Raw genomic sequence first — 8,222 nt, forward strand, 5'->3', positions numbered from 1 at the left:
CGCTGGGTTGTTTAGGCTACGCCGGGAAAGGGCATGTTCCAGCACTGGTGTTGGGGAGCTGTCGGGACACTGGGCTTTGTGAGCTTTACAGCCCCCCTCCATAAGCCTGCCTGAGATTCCTGCAGTAAAGCTGGACTGTAATTAGCTCTATAGGGGAAGGGACCTATTTTACAGCTGCGGGGCCTGCCCCTCCAGGCAGCTGCTAAGTGAAAAAGCTCGAAATCTGAAAAAAAACAACACAAAAAACTTTAACTCGAATTCCAATGTATTGCTACAATTCACCCTTTGACTTAGAATGTGGGGAAGTTACACTGCTTAAAGGAAAAAATACGGAACTTAACCCGAGGAAATACGGAACCTAAAATGTGGACAGTGGGAGCACTGTGTTTCTTGGCTTGCCCACCCCCCCCCCGTGTACCAGTCCCTGTGGACCCACCCGTATCCTCCCGCATTGATATGTTATGGCATGTAGAACGCGCCTATATAAAAGTGTTTCAAATTCGCTAAATTGCGAGCAGGCGGTCCAAAGTAGGAGGACACTTTAGAGGGAGAGTTTGCACCTGGAAAAGGAAGCATGCCCACGCCCCAATTTACTTGGATCAGAAAAGTACATTTTAGACGGGAGAAAGTTAAAGGCTGTTGTGAAATATTCAAATTTGTGGCTAAAAAGTGAGGCATATCCTTTCATAATAGGGAGAATTGTGGGGCAGTAAAAAGCAGGGGGTGTGAGCTCGTGGCGGGGGTCCCGTTCAGCCCTACAAGTAGGATGTGTCTAGTCCTAAGAATAATATCCAGTACTCATCGAAACATTCTTTCCTTTCTACATGCATGCCTGAAAAGATTGACCAATATCTCAAGGTGGCGGAGACCCACTTGGCCCTGTTGGTAGGGTGACCAGGTGGAGGGCAACTGTTCCAGTCCTCGTTGGCATCGGATGCCTACGCCCTATTTGTTCAATTGCAGTCAGCCAAGACTACAACTTTCAGAATGCATTGCCTCACTACATGAGATCCTTCAACTTTTTATAAGTGGGGTCCAACTGAGACGAAATCATCCGGTCACCAGTTAGGCTTGTCAGTATAGACATCAGGGACACCCATGGTGGGTGCCTTTTATGTAATGGGGGGTTGCCCTGGGAGTGAATGTGTGATACACACAAAGAACACATGCTGATATGATATTACATTAGAGAACCCCTGGTTAAGTGTACATGAAACTTTACATAGGCTGTACCTTTTTCCTTGCCAATTTAAGTTCTACAAAATTCTGACAAATAGTATGAAAGGGTTGGACCCCGGTAATGCTTGCGCTGATAAAACGGAAGATGAAGTTTTTCTAATTTTTCATATTCAGGATTTAATTAGTGATTTAAGTAGGTCAGTAAACGCATGTTTTGACCCATCAGGGTCTTTCTCAAGGCTAAATTGATTCTTGGCTGCCCATGGTTAATGGGTGCTTGGCTTGCTGGTTGGACGATCCTGTTGGCAAAAGGCAGCCAGTTCTTTGGCTCAGTTGAGTGTTTTTCAGCGAGCCAAAGGTATCTGTGGCTGGGCGATCCTATAGAAGTTGGCCCTGGTGGGCTGCTGTGCCTTTCGGCTGCTGTTCCCTTTGGCTGGTCTCTGGATAGTGACCAGCAAGCCAGTCACCGATGAACCATGGGCAGCCAAGAATCAATTTAGCCTTGAGAAAGACCCTGATGGGTCGAAACAGGTGTCGGCTGACCTACTTCAATCACTAATTAAATCCTGAACATGTACCTGGCCTTGCCACCACCAGAGTGACATTCATCTGGCCGCGGCTCTCTTAAAGGAGAGTGCTTGTGCGGCCAGGCCAGGGAAGGGAAGACCCGGGAAATCACCACACAGTGGGAGGCATAAGGTACAGCCCCAGTCCGCCAGAGAGCGCAGGGATGCCTGATCTCTCGAGACACCACAGCCGCTGGTCTCATAGTGTCACCTACCAACAAAGTACACGGCAGCCACACACCCTGCCCCACAAAAAATGGCAGTGAGACTGGTACCACAAAACCCCAGGCATGTAGCAGGGCCAACGGTTCGCAGTGAACTCTTCTATGCAGGGAGCGATGTACATAAACTGTTCAAAACCCTCCCTCAGAATGTTGGATCGTACAGCGACGCAGGCAGGACACTAATAAACTACTTCATGCTAATGGTCAACATCGACTACGAGAGCTTTCAGCTGGGGCTAGAGGCTCAAGGCCCCAACGAATCAATCGACAGATTCTTCACATGCCAGAGTAATGACGTGCGCATTTCCTGATGAGGAAGTTGAGTTGCGTGGACAAATAATCCAAAAATGCAGCGCAAGCCAACTGTGAAAACAAAATATTAAAGATCCTGGGATATTCCTAATGAGAATATTTGAGCTGGAAGGGCCCAAGAACTCAGATCAGGCACCCATGTGAGTTCTGTGGAGGCACACTACCTCACGACGAGGCATGTCCAGCAGCTGGCCGCAAGTGTGGAAGGTGCAACAAGATGGGGCACTTTGCCAATGTCTGCAGCTCCCACTGAACGATAATGCTGGGACCCATGCTGCAACCCCAGCAGGAAGGGCAACGCGTCAGAGTGGCAACACTGTCAGAAGAAGTCCAAGGCGCACAATCGGTGGGGGAAGCAGATGGCATCAAGATGCAGAGATTGCGACTATCGATGACAGCAATGTAGAAGTATTCTTCATCTTGGCGTTGGCCCTAGGGTGACACCAAAAAAGAAGGCAACCAGGCTGTGAAGTATCATTCCTATTCACGCAGGTACTGATCGACACAGGTGCCTCAATCAATGTAATGCCCATGCTCCAGAGGCTGCCCAGAAGGTATCAGCCGTAGGTGTGACCCCCGTTCGGTAAAAAACTGCCACAAGAGGTGAGACGACCTGCGGCTGAGGGCCGGAACATACTGTCAGCCCACAGACAGCAATGCAGTGCCACAGGAGGCGGACCACATTCACAACGGAAGCTGCTACCGTGGGAGGAGAGGTGAGCCAGCGTGCTGCACCTCGAAGGAATAGAGAGAGTCGGCAGAGCCGAGGCCTGAGCAGTGACAACTGGCGAGGCTGGTAAGTACAGAAAGTGCAAACCCATGAATGTGAATCAAGTTATACCTGCCCCCCCAACAATGCACAGAGAGCCACATATCACATTGCCCATCAAGCTTAGCACACCCAGTACCCCCATGTGCCCCCCCAGCAATGCACAGAGAGCCACATATAACATTCCCCATGAAACCTAGGACACCTAATACCCCCATGTGCCCCCCCAGCAATGCACAGAGAGCCACACATCACATTCCCCATGAAACCTAGGACATCTAGTACCCCCAAGTGCCCCCCCCAGCAATGCACAGAGAGCCACATATCACATTGCCCATGAAGTTTAGCACACCCAGTACCCCCATGTGCCCCCCAGCAATGCACAGAGAGCCACATATCACATTGCCCATCAAGTGTAGCACACCCAGTACCCCCATGTGCCCCCCCAGCAATGCACAGAGAGCCACATATCACATTGCCCATCAAGCTTAGCACACCCAGTACCCCCATGTGCCCCCCCAGCAATGCACAGAGAGCCACATATAACATTCCCCATGAAACCTAGGACACCTAGTACCCCCATGTGCCCCCCCAGCAATGCACAGAGAGCCACATATCACATTGCCCATCAAGTTTAGCACACCCAGTACCCCCATGTGCCCCATCAGCAATGCACAGAGAGCCACATATAACATTCCCCATGAAACCTAGGACACCTAGTACCCCCATGTGCCCCCCCACCAATGCACAGAGAGCCACATATCACATTGCCCATCAAGCTTAGCACACTCAGTACCCCCATGTGCCTCCCACAGCAATGCACAGAGAGCCACATTTAACATTCCCCATGAAACCTAGGACACCTAGTACCCCCATGTGCCCTCCCAGTAATGCACAGAGAGCCACACATCACATTCCCCATTAAGCCTAGCACACCCAGTACCCCCATGTGCCCCCCCAGCAATGCACAGAGAGCCACACATCACATTCCCCATGAAACCTAGGACATCTAGTACCCCCAAGTGCCCCCCCAGCAATGCACAGAGAGCTACATATCACATTCCCCATCAAGCCTAGCACACCCAGTACCCCCATGTGCCCCCAGCAATGCCCAGAGAGCCACATATCAAATTCCCCATCAAGCTTAGCACACCAAGTACCCCTGTGTGCCCCCCGCATCCAGCCAGATGGCATGCACCAAAGTGGAACCCCTGACACACACACATGGCCGCCGCACACATCAATGCATGTAACCACAGTCAAATAATGCTTGAGGAGTTTTTTGCATGTGACTGTACAGTACACATCCTGTGTACTGTACTAACAGCATGCCTCACAATCCCCTACAGGGCCATCATCTGACACTGACAGGGGTCATCAGGGGACGTCAAGGGGGACTGGACGTGCCCATCGTCGAAGACGACCATTGGCATCCGGCGCAGGCACCTCCGACACCCGTGGTGAAACTACGGTCCCGGTACACCGTGCTCAGGAGACCACCACCCCTGCAGCACCTGCAAACCTGCCGGCAGTGCTGGAAAATCCCCCTGCAGCACCTGCAAACCTGCCGGCACCACAAGAAATCCCCCCTGCAAAGCCTGCAAACCTGCCGGCATCACAGGAAATACCCCCTGCTGCCACTCCAAGTACACCTTCCAGTGCAGCAGCACCTCCAGACCTGCCCGAATCTGATTGTTGCGGAAACCCCAAGAGACCATCATTCCAGTGAGGCACCAGGGTCAGGAAATGAGGTGTACACTTCCACTCCCGATCAACTGGGCACATTCAGCCGAATGGGCCTCCTGCAAGGAGGAGGTCCACGCGGCTGTCTGGCCCAACACCAAGGGACATTTGTGGGCCGAAGCATGGAAAAAAATAGGGTGCACCCTGAAACACTGAAGTTAGACATGATACCATTGTGTCTTGGGGCTGGGCGGTGGGTGGGTACGTTGGGGAAGTGGGGGTGGTCCATAGGGGGGATAGCTAGTTGGGGCCTGGGTGCTGGGTGGGTACGTTGGGGATGTGGGGGTGGTCCATAGTGGGGATAGCTAGTTGGGGCTGGGGCGGTGGGCGAGTTTGTTGAGGGGGTTCGGGTGGTCCATAGTGGGGATAGCTAGTTGGGACCTGGACGGTGGGTGGGTACATTGGGGAGATGGGGGTGGTCCATAGTGGGGATAGCTAGTTGGGACCTGGACAGTGGGTGGGTACATTGGGGAGGTGGGGGTGGTCCATAGTGGGGATAGCTAGTTGGGGCCTGGCCAGTGGGTGGGTACGTTGGGGAGGTCACGTGTGGGCATTTGCTCTTATTGCACCTGTTCCTAGTTACTCTTTTTCTCAATACAGTGGTTTGCAAATGTGAATTACGGGTGGACAATCTTCTTCCGTGTGTGTATCATTCATTTAATGTAAGTGTAACAAACTGGTGTGTACCATGTGCATTTGAAGTTCATCAGAAATAATTGTCAATAAGTGGTCACCGTGCATGTAGTCCATCAGTGGCACCCCGTCCTGGTTGTACACCCATCCCATCACCATCGTCATCATCCTCTTCATCCTCATCTTCTGGCTTCATGTCCGGGGGAAGTGGAATGTTCCTGCGTATCCACATATTGTGCAGCATGGCACATGCCAGAACAATGTTGCCTACCTTCACAGGGCTGTACAGTAATGCCCCGCCGGATCGGCTGAGGCAGTGGAACCTGGCCTTCAGCAGTCCAAAGTTCAGCTCGATCACGGCCCGTGTCCTTATGTGTGCCCGGTTGTAGGCCTCCTCATGCCTGTTCCGTGGCCGTCGGATTGGTGCCATGAGCCATGGCGTGAGTGAATATCTGGCATCACCTGCATGGGAGTGACAGTAAGGAGACATGTTTGTGCTATTTCTTTCCAAATGATTGCATGTACAGACTGTATGAGATCAGCACACAACTCAGTACAACCCACAGATGATGATCTGGTATGACTTTGAAGGACATTTCTACTCTGCCCCCTTTGGTCACACATTCCTGCAGGGTCTGTTTCATCTGATGTCTCAATTCGTGATGTGCTGCTAGGCAACTATATGTCTCATTCATTGCAATTTACACGATGCTGTGTTCAGATGTAGTAGGTGCCTCATGTATTGTAAGGCGCTGGCAAGATCTGCGTCAGGCCGACGCAGCCCACATGACTGAGGTGACTACTGCGCACTGAACGATGTGTAGCCATCGTGCACATGGGTATAACTACTAATTCATCAGTGGAGATACTCGCACCCACATGTTGGCATTGTATGTTGTGCCACTCCATGGCTAAGGTATTATTTAAATTAGCCAGGGTATGTATTCCCGTGACATGGCATACTACCATTTGCCTGTTGCAGCGGTAAGCTGGGTGGACTACTGTGGTTGTCTATTGCCCCTCCCCCATATACACAGGTCATGCATTGGTAGTTCTACTCATCCAAAAGCCAGGGGCACTGTGGTGGTTGTGTATTGCCCCTCCCCCCCAATACACACAGGTCATGCATTGGTAGTTCTACTCACCCAACAGCCAGGTCCTCTCTTCCGCATAACGTGCCATGTACACAAGCAACGTGGAGTTCTGCAAAACCATTGAGTCGTCTGTGGACCCCGGGAAATGTGCACAGCAACGCGTGATGAGTTGTTGTGCATCACAGACCATCTGCACGTTGAGTGAGTGAAATTGCTTCTGATTGCGATACACCGCCTCAATTGCATGTTTGGCAGTCAACTCCACATGCGTACAATCTAATGCGCCAATGACATTGGGCATGCCAGCAAGGGCATGGAAGGCCACTTTGGTTGCATTGACCTGTTCAGGGGTCCAGGGTAGGGCAATGTGTTGTGACTCATGGCGCAGCAGCGCGTCCAGTACCTGGAAGAGTATCCTTGTAAAACAGGGTTTTGGCAGCCTGAGCAGCTCCCCAACAGTGTGCTGACAGCTTCCAGTGGCAGGAAAGTGCAGTACCGAGACTACCTTCAGCAGGGGTGGGATAGCAGTCCGGATGTTGATGCTGCTGCTGATGTCTTCTTCGATGAGAGTGACAATTGATAATATTGTGGCCCTGTCAAGCCAGTATAATGTGTGTATTTGACTTGGGGTCAGGTTCCAGGGTGAGCCCCTGATGCAGAGTATTGGTGGCTGCCTGCGGGGTGGTACTTGCTGTACATTGATGTTTGGAATGGCCACCGGGTTACTCATTTGCCTCGTGTGCCTACGCTGCCTCCTCCTCTGCCTCAGTGCTGCTTCTAACTCTACTGCTGCTTGCAGGTTCCCTATCCCAATTGCTGCTAGGTGGACTACCAGCATGGTTGTGTTCGAAGCTGGGTTGGGTGTGGCCTTTTTGTAGGTTCCCAGTCGCCTTTGGTGTGCAGTTGGCCTAATTGTGCACACCTGGGGCTTGTTGCAGCTCACCTGGGACTGTTTAGCGCCTAGACAGCTGTGCCGGTATTACAGGCGTGGTGTTCACAGTGCTACCGTCAATTTTATGGCAGTGCTTCCGTGTACGTGGTACTCGTAATGTACCCAGTATTATGCCGTGCCGGTAATTCAGGGAGCTCTGCTGAGTCATCCCACTGTTTGCGGTCAGTGTGCTACCGGGTGCGGTAGCACCGTGGGGATCACTTTGCTTTGATGGTGTTTCCGCCATGGCGGGTCAGAATGTGGCGGTCTGGAAAACGGTGCCGGTACGGTTCTACCAGCAACATTGATTCCGGACCGTAATGTAATGAAGCCCAGAGTCTCTCAACAGCACAAATAGTCTCTTGCTCGAAGAAAGTCTTGTTCAACAAAGAGCTAGCAACTTAAAGTTCTCTTCCTTTCGCTCATAGCACATATCGGGTGGATCATTCACCCTGAGGTCTGCCTCTGCTGGGCTTGGACTCCCTTTGCTTTCAAAGACACCATAGCCCCTCCCCCCCTCGTTCAGGCTCATACCTTCCTTTCACGTATTATAATGTCCCTTGACTTGAGTAACTTCAGTGCTATATGTTTGTCACTGTTGTAGGCTTCCCCCTAAGGAGCGCAAGCCTATCTTTCATTCTCTTCGGATAGAAGACTTTCGATTGTGCTACGGATTTTTCTTAAACCCTCGCAGAACCACTTCAATCTTTCTATTCAATCTCAAAAGTTCTATTTGCAGTATAACTTCCTGGCAGAGCTCTTTCGACTGGG

This window comes from Ambystoma mexicanum, chromosome 7q (genome assembly GCF_040938575.1).
Source record: "Ambystoma mexicanum isolate Mex_15411 chromosome 7q, UKY_AmexF1_1, whole genome shotgun sequence".
NCBI classification, from domain to species: Eukaryota; Metazoa; Chordata; class Amphibia; order Caudata; family Ambystomatidae; genus Ambystoma; species Ambystoma mexicanum.